The 17113-nt window shown below is 43.3% G+C and overlaps 3 non-coding genes across 3 annotated transcripts; all 3 read right to left on the minus strand.

Annotated features, from left to right (window-relative positions):
- Positions 1–14165: 14165 nt before the first annotated feature.
- Positions 14166–14240, minus strand: Trnat-ugu (transfer RNA threonine (anticodon UGU)). The gene has a single exon. It is a non-coding gene; the product is annotated as a tRNA-Thr (tRNA).
- A 331-nt stretch (positions 14241–14571) lies between these two features.
- On the minus strand, positions 14572–14646 carry Trnat-ugu (transfer RNA threonine (anticodon UGU)). The gene has a single exon. It is a non-coding gene; the product is annotated as a tRNA-Thr (tRNA).
- A 331-nt stretch (positions 14647–14977) lies between these two features.
- Positions 14978–15052, minus strand: Trnat-ugu (transfer RNA threonine (anticodon UGU)). The gene has a single exon. It is a non-coding gene; the product is annotated as a tRNA-Thr (tRNA).
- Between the last annotated feature and the right edge of the window lie 2061 nt (positions 15053–17113).

Genomic DNA, 17113 nt, shown 5'->3' on the forward strand with positions numbered 1-17113 from the left:
CTCCTTGCACTCTACAGACACGGATACATACATCATGATGCTGTAATCATAACCGGGAATCAATTATAAGACAATGTGTTACCACCTCTGAGTCCAGTGTTACTGTTGGGCGCAGAGAAGTTGACATAGTTCTTTCTGCTGCCATGTCAAGCAAAGCCGCAAAAATGCACGTATGCTGAAAGTCAGTGCTGTTCGAAACGTCATCACCTTCTCCGTGTAGATACTTGTCTTGCTGCACATAAGGCAGTTCCCTGTCTCAAAGTATGTGACGTGTCTGGACAATCCTGCATGGCTGAGTGAAAAATACGTCTATGCTCTCGGATGCTTATGTCGCCGCGAGATGCTGCAAGGCGTATTCATAGATTCCGTAGTCACATTACAGACGGGTATCCCAACCTCTCAATAGGCCAGGATCCTCCTACTGTTGAATCCCGACACGTAGGAGAACTCGGAGCAGAACGGGGCAGCGGAGTACAATGGGATTGTACTGTTTTATAGAGTCGAGAATGCTGCAACCTATAGTGACATGGAAGGGAAAGTCCGATAGCCATTTTGACTTTGCTTTGACTGTGACTTGTAAGTGTACGGATGTTCTTCAGGATTCCAGTTGTGTTTTTATAACTTTTGGAGAATTTAAACGCAAGATAAGTCAATACTTGTTAACTGTACACTCTTCAAGGGAATGTAATCTTGGAGTGCATGCCATACGCTATACGTTAGTTACGTAATAGTTCAAATCCGGCAGTTACAACACCCCATCAAAGTTTTTAACCTGAAATGTGCTCTTTGGGTGGAACGGGACGGATCAGAATGGGATAGTGTCTCCAGACCCATCATTTTTTGATGCAATTAGATTACAGAGTGTGAGAACTGAGATTCTCTCGGCGTATGCAATGTTCAAATAACTTCAGCGAATGAAGCAGTGAATTCGTCGACAGCCGCCGATATTTCAACAGGAGATCACCCTGTCATTTTTAGGACAAAACTGCAGCAGGTAAACTGTACATTAAGAACGCGGCGGATATCTCACGCCGATTAGACCGAATGCGCTTGATGACTCTGATATTCAAGTAAGTTTTGATTTCGTCACTCTCTTCACTAGTGTCATACCTTGGTTCACAGAGCCCACTACATTTCAAACCCTGAACGTTTGTCAACTGAATTAACTCATCTCGAGGTCACCTTTCGTCAGAATGATTACTGGGGCTTAGTTCGAAGCGGGACTCAACAATTTTCAGTCCCTCTTCGAAATGAGTCCCAATAACCAGCGAAGACTTGTCTGGAGACGCTCTACACAACGGTAGGATACCAACCTGACTGTCACCCACCATACGGACCGACAACCAAGAGTATCGTCTAGGTTGCCATTTCATTTCATAGCAGGCACGCTTATAGCGCAGTGGTACGTCGACGATAGTCTAGGTCCAGTTTTGTTGCCCTTCATGGCAAGTCATTCTGGGTTTACATTTCAGCAAGATAATGCCTGCCCGCACTCAACGAGAGTTTCTACTGCTTGTCTTCATGCTTGCCAAACCCTATCTTGCCCGGTACGGCAGCCAGATCTCTCCCCAATTAAGAACGTTAGGAAAGTTATGGGCAGGGCCCTCCAACGAGCTCGGTATGTTGACGATCTAAAGCACCACTCAAACTGAATGTGGCACGACATCCCAAAGGAGGACATAAAAAATGGTTCAAATGGCTCTGAGCACTATGGGACTTAACATCTGTGGTCATCAGTCCCCTAGAACTTAGAACTACTTAAACCTAACTAATCTAAGGACATCACACACATCCATGGCCGAGGCAGGATTCGAACCTGCGACCGTAGCGGAGGACATCCAACAACTGTATCAATCAGTGTCAAGTAGAATAACTGCTTGCATAAGGGCCAGAGGTGGACCAACGCGTTATTGATTTGCTCAGTTTGTGAACTTCCTTTTGAATACATCATCCGAATTTTCTGAAATCGTAGTCATTTGTCTGTTATCTACATCACATCGTGGTGTGTCGCTTCTTTTTTCTTAGAGTGTATATGAAGGTAGTTGGAATTCAGGTGGCAGGGATAATTCACTTGTATTATGAAAAAGGGAGACATAATGACAATTTTAGAATAAGCCAGCTCTTAAAGGCATTGATGGCAAGAAAACTGTGGAGAAACCAAAATAGGCTGCCGCTGCCGGGGGTAAAATGAAAAAAAAAAATGAATTTCCTGTAATCCATCTCTGAATTTCCATTGACGATAAACCGTCAAAATCTAGGAATACTTCAGCGCCAGAATATTAGAGGTTTTACTTTAAAACACTGTACAAACGACACTGTTCTGCAGATTTAGTTGATAATTTATTTCTGTTATTATGTAAAAAATACCATTGCCACCATAACAATGGTGGTGCCATGTCAAGAAGACAGTCATTGCCCTCTTATGAACTCAACGGTGCAATTACTCACCTCTAACTACCCGATACGATATAGTTGTGGTCTCAAAATCGGACCTTGTTTCAGAGATACGTCTCGGAGGTCAAAACAGCGTAACTATGAGCCGACTGCCATGATATACAAATTACGTAGACTTATTTTACTCGTATTATATATAGAGCTATGTGTGTCCGCTCTCGGTCGAAGAAACGACCGGCAGACAGTACAGGAACCCTTAATAGGGATACCGAAAGTATGTTTTGCATTGAAAGCTTTCTACTAACTGACAACTAGCCCGAATAAGGCGCTCAAAACCAGTACTTCTGCGGTTTTACAGCAGACCGCAAGGCCTGGTGCAAATAAAAGCGTTTATGTGAGACGAGAACACCTGCGAGAGGAATAGTTTCCTCCTGTCTGTAGCCTCCTCAGGGATGTAATTTATTTCCTTAGTAACTATTCAGCTCTCCATAGGGTTAAATAACTTCCATTTTCGACGAAGTCAATTGAACAGGAATAGCTGCAGTGATACGGTATGAGATAGATTGCAACGTCTTTTTAATAATACAGCTGTTTTACTGACTGCTTTCAGTCTACTGTTACCAACTTCAGCTTAATTACGTACTAATGATTGCTACCACAGGAATATATTTGCACCAGTACTGAAATGAGCATAAACTCAGGATCATACTGTCTGGTCAGCAGGAGAAATTTTGCCGGTCAAGGCGAAGTGTTATTGCGGCAATAGTATTAACTAACTTGGTCACGTGACTAGGTACAGTCAATCTCTGATTAAAGTAGTGCTCGTTGTTATGATGCTGTGCAAGCATGGATGGTGGGCGCGGAAAATGTTTTTGCGGGCAGGCCCGACGACTTGCGGACAATGTGACTAAATCTGTTGACGACGAGAAAGAGAAGAGATTTATCGTGCCGGTGGAGAAGGATACGGAACGTGCATGATGGTTTGCAAATTACGCAAGGGGGGACACGAAGCCGAGCAGAGCAAAATTTAAGTTTCTACGCCAAAGAATGAGAAGCAAAGTGCTCACAATAAGTATTCTAGTGACGATCTGGATAAATGTCTTGGCAGGCAGCAATTTGTACGCTATTACGAACAATATAAAGAAATACCAACTTTGGGGAACTGGAACTGTTTTCAAAAGGTGCCAAAATAAACCTATTATGTGCAAATAAGAAGACGTAGTTGCAAAAAGGTCATACTACTTTAAGACTTTACGGGAGAATGAAGCTGATGCTGCGTAAGTGCAAGCAGCTTCACAGAGGAATGAAGCATCAGAATCAAAGTGGCCACTGTTGTATTTATATGAACCATAGACTCACACACATTAAACCGTAAATAAACTTTGGCAAAGTGACAGTGTGCGTAGAGTATTGTCGAGCCAATGCAAGCGCCAGTCAGCGTTCAATAGTTGTGCAAGCAGGTGGTGACACGGGTTGATCATAAAGTGTTCACTTTCCATACGTGACTCAAAAACCAAAATGTCGAACTATCACTCATAAATGGATCATCAAGACTTTTCTTTATTTATTTGAGGAGAAATACGTTTTATCTTTGTTTGACGAGACACTATATACAATTGCTGAAATATTTTCTAAATTAAAAAAAGAAAACTAACTGTCAACAACCAGATTATCCGTCGTAGAAGGCTACTTTGTGAATTATTGTACTCACTTTCTCTTACTGGCAAACACTGTCGTCTGCAGTTATTTGCTAGTGACAAAACATTTGATATCTCATGGGGAAGGGGGCGGGGGATCGAGTGTTTGAAACCATCTATAAGGCGGTAGGCAAATAAAAAATTTAATATGATTATTAAAATCCCACAGAAAAATATTAGAAATAAAATAAATATAATTAATTGAATAAAAAATGAATTAAACCATTTTTATAAATGCTTAAAAATAAAAATTTCAAAGAATCTGAAGGAACACGAACTCACAAACTCTTGCTTGCCAGGTGTATTCTCTACACCCAGACGCTACACCACTACTAAGAGAATTCTATGGGTTTCAGTGGTCTAGACCAGTGTTCGTCACACTGCGGCTCACGGACCACATGCGACTCGAATCAAGTAATCGTGTGGCCTGCAGCTTTCAGCTGCATTTTCTAACAATATGCATCCAGCAACTAACAATCGAATCCAAAAATGTCAACCAACGCTAAGAATGTCCCAAGAATCTGTTTTCCCGCTCAGTAACAAACAAAAATCCAGAGACTGTAATACTTTAAGATGTGGTTCTTTTAATTCGACATTGACGAATTCGGGGGTGAGATAAGTAAAACTGGCCGCTTACCTCAGGGGCAGAGCGGGGCCGCTGGGGGTTTAGAGGTTGTGAATGACGAACATTTTTATTGTTTGTATGAAATTGTTGCGAATATGGACAACCATCAGCTGGATAACGGAATGACGACAGTGAAAATTTGTGCTGGACTGGGACTCCATCCGGGATTTCTCGCTCATCGCAAACGGTCGCCATACTATTAGGCTATCCGAGCACGCTTCAGGGCCACACTCAAACTTCAATATGTAGTCAACTATCTATCGAAAATCTGCACTCGTTTTATGTGCGTTATTGGCCTTTGTTGGATACTATTTTTACATTACTTTTGAACGAAGTGTTGGGAGGAGGGTTTGTGACCGACTCGTTTAAAGTTAGCAAAACTGTGTTAATTCCTAAGCTTTCTGTCAGGCAGCAAATGATATATTTCGTCCTGTTACCTTGTTAAATTTTGATCATAAGACTGTGGCGAGGACGGTGAATAGCCGGCTGTCTGCGTTGCTGGGGAAAGTATTTGCTGGCAAACAAAGTTGCATTCCTGGTCGTAATATTTTGACCCCGGTAGCAGAATGTCGTGATATCATATCGGTGGCAGCCTCTGTTCCTTGTGCTCTGACATTTTTGGATTTTTACCAGCCGTTGGATCGGGCCAGCTACGACTTTCTGTTGCGGGTAATGGAAGCCGTTGCGTTCACAATTGACGCTCGCAGGATATTGTATCATTTGTTTACGTGTATCCAAGCTTTGGTGGCAGTCACTGGCCAGCTGATACCCCCTATTACATTTTACTCACGGAAGACCGCTTTCAGTATCGTTGTTTGTTCTGTCAAAATGGTTCAAATGGCTCTGAGCACTATGGGACTCAACTGCTGAGGTCATTAGTCCCCTAGAACTTAGAACTAGTTAAACCTAACTAACCTAAGGACATCACAAACAGCCATGCCCGAGGCAGGATTCGAACCTGCGACCGTAGCGGTCTTGCGGTTCCAGACTGCAGCGCCTTTAACCGCACGGCCACTTCGGCCGGCTTTGTTCTGTCACTTGAGCTCTCTCTTCGAAGTATCTTCGCTCAGTTACGAGACTGCACACTCTTGGGAGAGATGATCTTGTGCACGCATACGCGGATGATGTGGTGGTGTTCTTCCATGCTCTCGCTGAGATTCAATTGCTCTAGGATACGTTGGATGTATTTTGCCTTGTGTCCGGTGCCCGCAACAACGAAACCAAATGTTGATTGATGAAATTACGGTGTTTTGACAATACTGTCATTTCGTGGGCGAAAGGGGACAATAGACTTACATCTTTGGGAGTCATAATTGACCGTTCTGCACTCCAAAACGCTACATTTAATTGGAAGTCGTTTGCGGAAAAGATACAAGGGGCAGTCGTGGAATATGAACGGCATTCCTTTGACCTGCTTCAGAAAGTTCGGATTCTGGATACCTACGTCTTGTGCAAAGCATATTACATCGCTCACATCTTTCTCCTTCCCGCAATGATGACTGGGAAACTAAAACAGTATCACATTTTTCGACTGCGATACGCGGTGGTTGCTCTTGCGGGTTCCCTCGGGGTTTGATATTTTCCGTTACTTAAAGGAAACCATGTGTGTTATTTGTTCGCGCACCTGGCTCTCTGTCACTCAATCCACACATTCAGTACTCGGTTATTCTACTGTCTCTGGCTGGGCAGTGTTGATCCACCTGCCGATGTTTGTCGAGAGAATTTCCAGTTAAAACATGTCCGTGAATTTTATATTACTGTCACTTATTTGTGGGCTGATATTCTACAGGGGCAGCATCTCACTAACACATTTTTACATTTTTGTTAATGCGCGGGAGAGGGATTGGCTGTACTGCGCTGGTTGAACGGGCATCACCACAAACTGCTTGGAAGACGGTGTGGTTTCATCTGAGCCTTCCTGTTCTACCGATGGTGGTGACGTCAGCGTAGTTGCTGTCCCGCCATAGACACGTTGCATATATATATGTACGTGTCATGGTTATAAAACGAACTGGCACTGGCTTAAAAAACCATTAGTGTTTTTTACTCGATCCATCGAGGCTGCCTTTTCGGATGATATGCTATTGCTTCCAGACTCCTCCTACTTCCCGAGAGCAAAGTCAAATATCAATGCATGGCTGTTAGATCATTATGTCCATTACATTGCAGATGGAGGGTGCAACAGGGAACCACTCGTCCTCCACCGATATAAGGGCACTGCAAATTGGGAGTGTTTGCATGTGCCATGGTATTGCGACTTCTTCATCAACAAGATGAGCCTTGTATTTCGTCGTCAAGGTATCGGTTGAGTTAACTGGTCCTTGTGGTATTCTCGTCATGGTCCCTTTTCAGGAGTATTGTTAGGCACTTTATTTCATTTTTGTGACCCTGTTTCTCTTGTTTTCCTTTTTTAATTAATAAAAGGAAAATAAATAAATAATTGTTGCAGGCAACGACTGAAAATGCTTTTTTTACGTGGCAGAAGTCATGTAGGATTAACTCCGATTCTGTTTCATTTTTTGTGTAGTATGTTGTAAGGATTAAAAAATAAATAAAAAACCAAGAATTATTTAAAGAAGGCCAATGCCATGTGAGGGACCAGCACAGTAACAGGCGACGGAGAGGCATCGTGGCCAGGCCTCGGGATTGGACCTCTGCGTACATTGTCTCCACCCAGCCTGAAGCTGACTGCGTCCGTTCTTTCCTGTTGGTACAAGCGTGTTCTACTTCATAAAAACGAAAACAAAAAAAGCAGTTAAGGCAGCCGCTCACGAGAAGAGTTAAATCTGGGTTCGATTCCCCATCACAGGTCAGGCAATAATATTTTCAGCTTTCGCTATTAAAAAAAAATAATAAAAGCGGTTAAGACATTAATCGGAAAATAAGGGTTCGAGTCGAGGACCGGCATAAATTTTCATTGTCATCATTCCATTATACAACTGATTGTTGTTCATAATCGCAGCTGCGAATACATTTCATGTACCTACTATCAGTAGCTTATTGGAGGTTCACAACATTAAACATACCAATTAATAATAAGGTCGGTATACACTCCTGGAAATTGAAATAAGAACACCGTGAATTCATTGTCCCAGGAAGGGGAAACTTTATTGACACATTCCTGGGGTCAGATACATCACATGATCACACTGACAGAACCACAGGCACATAGACACAGGCAACAGAGCATGCACAATGTCGGCACTAGTACAGTGTATATCCACCTTTCGCAGCAATGCAGGCTGCTATTCTCCCATGGAGACGATCGTAGAGATGCTGGATGTAGTCCTGTGGAACGGCTTGCCATGCCATTTCCACCTGGCGCCTCAGTTGGACCAGCGTTCGTGCTGGATGTGCAGACCGCGTGAGACGACGCTTCATCCAGTCCCAAACATGCTCAATGGGGGACAGATCCGGAGATCTTGCTGGCCAGGGTAGTTGACTTACACCTTCTAGAGCACGTTGGGTGGCACGGGATACATGCGGACGTGCATTGTCCTGTTGGAACAGCAAGTTCCCTTGCCGATCTAGGAATGGTAGAACGATGGGTTCGATGACGGTTTGGATGTACCGTGCACTATTCAGTGTCCCCTCGACGATCACCAGTGGTGTACGGCCAGTGTAGGAGATCGCTCCCCACACCATGATGCCGGGTGTTGGCCCTGTGTGCCTCGGTCGTATGCAGTCCTGATTGTGGCGCTCACCTGCACGGCGCCAAACACGCATACGACCATCATTGGCACCAAGGCAGAAGCGACTCTCATCGCTGAAGACGACACGTCTCCATTCGTCCCTCCATTCACGCCTGTCGCGACACCACTGGAGGCGGGCTGCACGATGTTGGGGCGTGAGCGGAAGACGGCCTAACGGTGTGCGGGACCGTAGCCCAGCTTCATGGAGACGGTTGCGAATGGTCCTCGCCGATACCCCAGGAGCAACAGTGTCCCTAATTTGCTGGGAAGTGGCGGTGCGGTCCCCTACGGCACTGCGTAGGATCCTACGGTCTTGGCGTGCATCCGTGCGTCGCTGCGGTCCGGTCCCAGGTCGACGGGCACGTGCACCTTCCGCCGACCACTGGCGACAACATCGATGTACTGTGGAGACCTCACGCCCCACGTGTTGAGCAATTCGGCGGTACGTCCACCCGGCCTCCCGCATGCCCACTATACGCCCTCGCTCAAAGTCCGTCAACTGCACATACGGTTCACGTCCACGCTGTCGCGGCATGCTACCAGTGTTAAAGACTGCGATGGAGCTCCGTATGCCACGGCAAACTGGCTGACACTGACGGCGGCGGTGCACAAATGCTGCGCAGCTAGCGCCATTCGACGGCCAACACCGCGGTTCCTGGTGTGTCCGCTGTGCCGTGCGTGTGATCATTGCTTGTACAGCCCTCTCACAGTGTCCGGAGCAAGTATGGTGGGTCTGACACACCGGTGTCAATGTGTTCTTTTTTCCATTTCCAGGAGTGTAATATGCGGCGCGAGGTGCCACTCCATATGTCAGTATTGGCTCTTTGGCGAACACTGCTCTAGAGTCTAGATCACCACGCAATTTTTTTATTACTCGCAAAGTCGTTATCCATTTGTTATATCTCTTGCCAGTTTAAGTGTCCAAAATATTTCATTACTAGAATGTTCAACCCGTGATCAATCACAACGGAAGCTGAAAAAACGTGCCATTGCTCCGGTATTTATTAGTAGCACGGCCCGAGACTTCGTATGCGTGAGATTTGTTTTCGCTGATAACATTTCTTTGTTTACAACGTTTTAAGTAGTATGATTGGGAATATTAACGAAAAACTTGTTTGCACCACTAACTTTGGAGAAATCCACACAGAGTTGGCCTCGCAAAAAGCAAGTAAAGCTACGATCCACACCAGCAACAGACAGCGTCTGGTCTTGCGCTTTTTTTGTGATAATGACATAACATAATCTCACTGGGAGTTTTACGCCTTTGAAGCGAAACGGAAAATTTTTAGGAATAAACGGTTTTCAGATAATAAAAACTCATTTGACTGCACCACTTCCCATCAAAATGTCCGTTTCTATGATGCTAAATTGGAGAGAATTAACAGTGAGTAAAGGGTTCCGAGGAGGAAGATAATGCATGTCATTCTCGATCAGTGTTACATCGCACCTCGCTTCCAGAAGGATTACAAAGAATGAGTTAAAGCATAACGTTCTCGAGCCGCAGAAAGTCTCGCGTCACAATCTTTATGGAATCTTGATACCATATAGTCCTCAGCCTTTTAGGTGTTCTGGTGTATTCAGAAAGATCTGACCGCTTTCTAGGCATTTTTATTCAAAAACAAAACGAAACCAAATGTAATGAGTAGGGCTCATATCGCAAAGGAAACTTAATAAATTCGTTTTCCCTTAGTAAAGAATGAAAATAAAACCTATCGAAAGAAGCAAAGCTATGTCGTTAAGCTTTTAATGCACAATGGGAACTTAGTAAATGCGTATATTATAGCCAAGTAAGTTCAATTTATTAGCATTTTTAAACATAAGATTACGGCCTTTAATTCTGTCACTAACGCAAACTTCTGAAAATGCATATACCACTAGAGTTAAAAAAATTACAGCTCCATCTATTGGTTCTTTAGTGTACTACGCCTTGATTAAACAATCGAAATACTGTACCGAGCAGACGATTTTAGTTAAAACTAAGTTACAATATATTTTTTCTGTTCCAATTTTGATGAAATAAGTTACCCTTGAAAATCCCAAGAAAATTCCTCTAGTAATTTTGGAGATAACGTTTCCAAACAGACAAACAGACATACACGACTTTTTTCGATAAAACTTTAAATAACATTATCTTATTTTTCCATGATGTGATTTTGATGAGATAAAGCCCATATGTTGTTCTCAGCTAAGCTCAACTAACTTGTAATTTATCTAGCAGGTTTGGAGATTAGCGTGGTCAGCCAGACAAACAGACACGACGTTTTACAGTTCTATTATTAGTATAGATATAGATGTAGAAAACGCTCGTGATTCGGCGGGCGTAATACAAAACTCTTTCACGGATAAGATTTTTAAACATCTCTTCCTGAATAACTCACTCTCCCTACTAAACAAAAATACTATGCAGGCGCTGTAATCTCACTTCACAGAGTTCACTAAATCGGAACAAACCATTTATATAATGGTTCAAATGGCTCTGAGCACTATGGGACTCAACTTCTGAGGTCATTAGTCCCCTAGAACTTAGAACTAGTTAAACCTAACTAACCTAAGGACATCACACACATCCATGCCCGAGGCAGGACTCGAACCTGCGACCGTAGCGGTCTCGCGGTTCCAGACTGCAGCGCCCAGAACCGCACGGCCACTTCGGCCGGCACCATTTATATACTCCATTTGTGTTGTACAAATAAAACCGATGTTTGATAGGGTGAACAAAACAGATACAGGCCTTACGTGTAAACACAACGAACATCGCTTTCGGATTTCTAAATTGGATTTTCGTCTTTCGGGAACTATGTCGCCTGCCGTGGCGACAGACTGGCGGAGTGTGACATCAGCCCACCAGTGAGAACATTGGAGTACACGCCAATACCTACTGCTCTACTTCCCTCTTCCTACATCTCGGGCGTAAACAGGACGGTGCTGCCACAGGGGCGCGATTACCACTTCGGTGTGCCGAGTAAGTTAACTTGTGATTTCGTGTGTCTTCTAACCGGAAAAGTGAGCTTTTTTTTATGGCACTGGAAATAACAAATCACTGACATAAAATGTATGTAATTTTGAACGCCTCGTGATGACTGGGTGTTGTGTGATGTCTTTAGGTTAGTTAGGTTTAAATAGTTCTAAGTTCTAGGGGACTCATGACCATAGATGTTAAGTCCCATAGTGCTCAGAGCCATTTGAACCATTTTTAATTTTGAACGTTTCAAGAATACATTTGGCCTAATTCTATCTTACTAAACCTCATATTGTCTATTACAAATTGATACAAGATTTTTTGCTTACAAGTTCTGCATCACAATATTATCAATAAAGATTGTTTTGATTCACGTTATTAACAAAGCTCGTAGAAAGCTCGTTTATTGATATTACCTCGCACCAAACGACTTAGGCCACCCAGTACTCTGCACGACAACCACAACACTCTCAAATGCTGACAGGTATTCGTTAAAATTAAGATTGGTAATAACCTAGCTGATTTAGAGTGGTTTTTGCGATCTTGTTTTATGTTCATTTGCCCAATTATGAATTAAAGCAGAGAAACTCTTTACAGTCCATCTGTCTGTCATGTTTTAGAGTATTATGTAAGCTTTTCCCTTTCAGAAATCGACGCAGATTATTAGGTTTCCAATTCCCATCGCTACACGCAACGAATACCAGATTTTCCCAGCGGGGTTTTGCGATGTTCTAATGTTTGATATATTCCTATGGAGTGTTTTTCGAAATGAGATGAATTTTACGTGCTAATGTGAGCTATAACAATTTATGAAGAATTTCGTGACAGTGTGTTAAAGACAGGGCCTGCGACGAAGGGAAACTACCACTTCCGCTTGTCTGCAATTCGGGAATTGATAGAAATCTAGATCAGTGGTTGCTTTACTCACACCATTTACTAAAAACAAACCGTGGTCACTTTATTACTATCATTTTACACATGATCTAAGTAGGTAGTGGTCCAAAAATTATATTACAAAAAATGGTTCAAATGGCTCTGAGCACTATGGGACTTAACTTCTGAGGTCATCAGTCTCCTAGAACTTAGAACTACTTAAACCTAACCAACCTAAGGACATCACACACATCCATGTCCGAGGCAGGATTCGAACCTGCGACCGTAGCGGTCTTGCGGTTCCAGACTGTAGCGCCTAGAACCGCTCGGCCACCACGGCCGGCTTTTATTTCAGTTTTATGCTGGGGAGACTTATTATTCGTAAACAGTGGACGGAACTAGTAAGCGTCAACCGTAAATGACAGTTTCAGTGTCTTGAATAAAGTTGATTGTGTTACTCAGGTAACGGTTCAGACATCGAAGTGAACAGCATATGATTAGATGTAATGGTACTACAACAGATTCATTTCGGTGCTTCAGAATGCAGGAGGACGGCGTAGGTCATCATCAATCAGAAAGAGTCCCAACAATTAGTAATAAAATTATGTTTATATAATATGAGGAAATATTCAACTTAAATGATGCTTCTTCTTGTGAAATTTCCAGCACAACTAGACGTTTGAAATTATTATAAGTACACTAAAATATTAAAATCCTGTCACTGTGCATCTGAGTGATGCCTACAGAGCCTTAGTCTCGGAGACGACGGACGTAAACTGTATCTTGTAGTCTCGGTGTTAACTGGAAACTGTACACGAGTCGGTGCACTTAAGAGAATTGTTCGCCGTAGCTCAGTGCTCCAATATTTAACGAGGCATCGACCAATCGCTCTCCACACACGCGATGCCCATGGATTGGCAACTGCGGCCCCTGGCGGGCCTCTGTATACTTCGTACTACCAACCCATACAGTTGCTGCGCCACGAGTGTTTCGAGTGCGGCTTATCGATTATGGTGTGGTACTCTCTGGAATCTTGAGCACCGTCACCACAATAACTTCAAGTGGAAGTTGTATAGAGGAAGTGAGACGTAAAATCTTCATGAGAAACAGAACTTTCGGGAGCGTGAAAGGTTTGCGGACAGCCGGAAACATCTCCATTATACTTAGGAAGAAGTATGCCAAATGTTTTGTGTGGAGCATGTTGTATCACGGTCCTGAAACGTGGATAATGAAACAGAAAGAATAAAAATATTTGTAAAGTTCTGAAATGTGGTTGTGGAGTCTAATCGTGAAAGTGAAACGTATATACGGAATGAAAAATGAGGAGCAGGATAGGAGAGAAGAGGACCTTAATGAAGATGATGCAGAAGAGGAAATCGTCCTGGATGGAGGACATATTATATAGGATTTTAACTATATATGACCATGCAGCTTTGCTAGAATTGAAATGATAATTAAATGAACACCCTAGCTGCAAGCAGGCGTTGATACACTTCGTTGGGGACATGTTGAAAATGTGTGCCCCGACCGGGACTCGAACCCGGGATCTCCTGCTTACATGGCAGACGCTCTATCCATCTGAGCCACGGCGGGCACAGAGGATAGTGTGTCTGCAGGGACTTATCCCTTGCACGCTCCCCGTGAGATCCACATTCCCAACATGTCCACACCACTACATTCGTAGTGCGCCTAATAGATGTTTGCCCATCATACTCATTACTCGTGGAAGATTAATCTACCAAGTCCCGTACGAGTTCGGGCATAGCGTGTGCGTTCGCACACAAGAAGGTCAAAGGCCGGGAACCCATATTTATTTTAACTATATATGACCATGCAGCTTTGCTAGAATTGAAATGATAATTAAATGAACACCCTAGCTGCAAGCAGGCGTTGATACACTTCGTTGGGGACATGTTGAGAATGTGTGCCCCGACCGGGACTCGAACCCGGGATCTCCTGCTTACATGGCAGACGCTCTATCCATCTGAGCCACCGCGGGCACAGAGGATAGTGTGTCTGCAGGGACTTATCCCTTGCACGCTCCCCGTGAGATCCACATTCCCAACATGTCCACAACACTACTTTCGTAGTGCGCCTATTAGATGTTTGCCCATCATACTCATTACTCGTGGCAGATTAATCTACCAAGTCCCGTACGAGTTCGGGCATAGCGTGTGCGTTCGCACACAAGAAGGTCAAAGGCCGGGAACCCATATTTATTTTAACTATATATGACCATGCAGCTTTGCTAGAATTGAAATGATAATTAAATGAACACCCTAGCTGCAAGCAGGCGTTGATACACTTCGTTGGGGACATGTTGAGAATGTGTGCCCCGACCGGGACTCGAACCCGGGATCTCCTGCTTACATGGCAGACGCTCTATCCATCTGAGCCACCGCGGGCACAGAGGATAGTGTGTCTGCAGGGACTTATCCCTTGCACGCTCCCCGTGAGATCCACATTCCCAACATGTCCACAACACTACTTTCGTAGTGCGCCTATTAGATGTTTGCCCATCATACTCATTACTCGTGGCAGATTAATCTACCAAGTCCCGTACGAGTTCGGGCATAGCGTGTGCGTTCGCACACAAGAAGGTCAAAGGCCGGGAACCCATATTTATTTTAACTATATATGACCATGCAGCTTTGCTAGAATTGAAATGATAATTAAATGAACACCCTAGCTGCAAGCAGGCGTTGATACACTTCGTTGGGGACATGTTGAGAATGTGTGCCCCGACCGGGACTCGAACCCGGGATCTCCTGCTTACATGGCAGACGCTCTATCCATCTGAGCCACCGCGGGCACAGAGGATAGTGTGTCTGCAGGGACTTATCCCTTGCACGCTCCCCGTGAGATCCACATTCCCAACATGTCCACAACACTACTTTCGTAGTGCGCCTATTAGATGTTTGCCCATCATACTCATTACTCGTGGCAGATTAATCTACCAAGTCCCGTACGAGTTCGGGCATAGCGTGTGCGTTCGCACACAAGAAGGTCAAAGGCCGGGAACCCATATTTATTTTAACTATATATGACCATGCAGCTTTGCTAGAATTGAAATGATAATTAAACATGTCCCCAACGAAGTGTATCAACGCCTGCTTGCAGCTAGGGTGTTCATTTAATTATCATTTCTATTATATAGGAGTTGTCTACTACAGAGAATCATTGAGGGAACAGTAGAAGGGAAAAGAGGGAGCAGAAGAAGAAGATTTGGAACGCTAACAGATGTGAAGAGAGGAAGATGTCACAAGCAAATGAAGGTGGCTGCTCACAACAGAGAGAGATTGAGGACTTTCGGTTGATATCTGTCGTTGGACAGATAATGATGAAGAAGAAGAAGCATATGTTAATGCTTGAATAACTCAAATAAAACATTACTAGTCCTTATCTGTATATATTTTATCCGGATAAAGTAATGCAGTACCGAAACGTCGGTACATATTACTGAACAGGCGCGCTGTAGTACGACAGCGTTACGGGCCCCGCGCGACATTAAATCTGCCCTGGCGAAAATATGGCGCTGTTGCAGTTCCGTTGCAGTTTTTTCCTCATTTTAGACATCGTGCTCCTCCGGGTAGTTCAGTTCGAAAGTGTCATCGACAACCTAACAAAAATGGATGCATCTGTCATCAGAGAAATGTACGTCCTGAGATGCCTAATTTAACCAAAAGATACAAATGATACAGTGCCTAAAAATCAAGTTTAAAAGCAAACCAATGGCTATAATAAGCAACATGAACACAAGAGGAGAACCTACGTGAGCGATTCCTATGGATCCAACACCGGTTGAAGCTGAGACATAAAACACACTATATTAACTCTCTAATGGGACAGGTCTATAGTGAAATTTTACGTTAGTTTTTGAACACAATGAGGTTTCAACGGTACTAATCATACATGATTATGTGACACCTGATTATATAAAATTCAGCAGAAACAACGTGTAGAAGAAGTCCAATAACTAGTAAGAAAACAGGAATGCGGGTGAGCTACTACGAACGGCAGAGTGATTGCATTACTGTAGCCAAAGAGTGTATCGAGAGACAAAAGAAATTATTCAGTTTGTAATGGGGAAGAGCGTAGACCTCAGTGTAATCAGTAGAAAAAGCTGGATTAAGAACAACCAGAGAAAATTACATACTTGCAAGAGACCTGGATATGCTATAAGGTTTCAGAAAAACTATAACATGGCAAAGTAGAGATTTCCAAGTGCAAACCATTTCCAATTGCAGAGAAGGATTGATCATAATTTACTGGTTATAAATGCAGACTAAAACTGAAGAAATTGTAGTAAGATGGTAAAATAAGGGACGAGAGCAGGACGAAGTGAAAGAAACAGTACTCTTGAGAGTTTCAAAGGAAGTGTTCCGCAACGATTGACTGAAACAACCGAAAGGAACACAGCAGGAGACGAATCGTTAACTCTGAAAGACGAAACTGTAAATGACACACACATGAGATATTTATTTTATCTGATGAAAGAGTAAGTTTATAAACGCTGTGAATGAAGCAGGCAGAAAAGAATACACACTTAAAAAAATGAGATTACAGGAAGTGCAAAATGTCAAAACAGCAATGTGTAAGGGAGAGAAAATATGCAGAAACATGAATGATTAAAGCACGGACAGTCGCCGTCTATAGGAGAATTAAAGAAACTTCCTGCGAAGAGAGAAGTAGCTGTATGAATATCAAGAGCTCAAAATATAACCACTATTTAGCTAAGAATGGAAGACTGAAAGCTAGATGGAATGTAAACAATTGTTATATGAAGAAAACTTATTTTAGGACAACGTCATGGAAAGGGGAAGGAACCATGTGAAGATAAGATGGGTGATATGATACTGCGAGAAGAATTTGA

Source organism: Schistocerca nitens, chromosome 3 (genome assembly GCF_023898315.1).
Source record: "Schistocerca nitens isolate TAMUIC-IGC-003100 chromosome 3, iqSchNite1.1, whole genome shotgun sequence".
In the NCBI taxonomy this organism is placed as follows: domain Eukaryota; kingdom Metazoa; phylum Arthropoda; class Insecta; order Orthoptera; family Acrididae; genus Schistocerca; species Schistocerca nitens.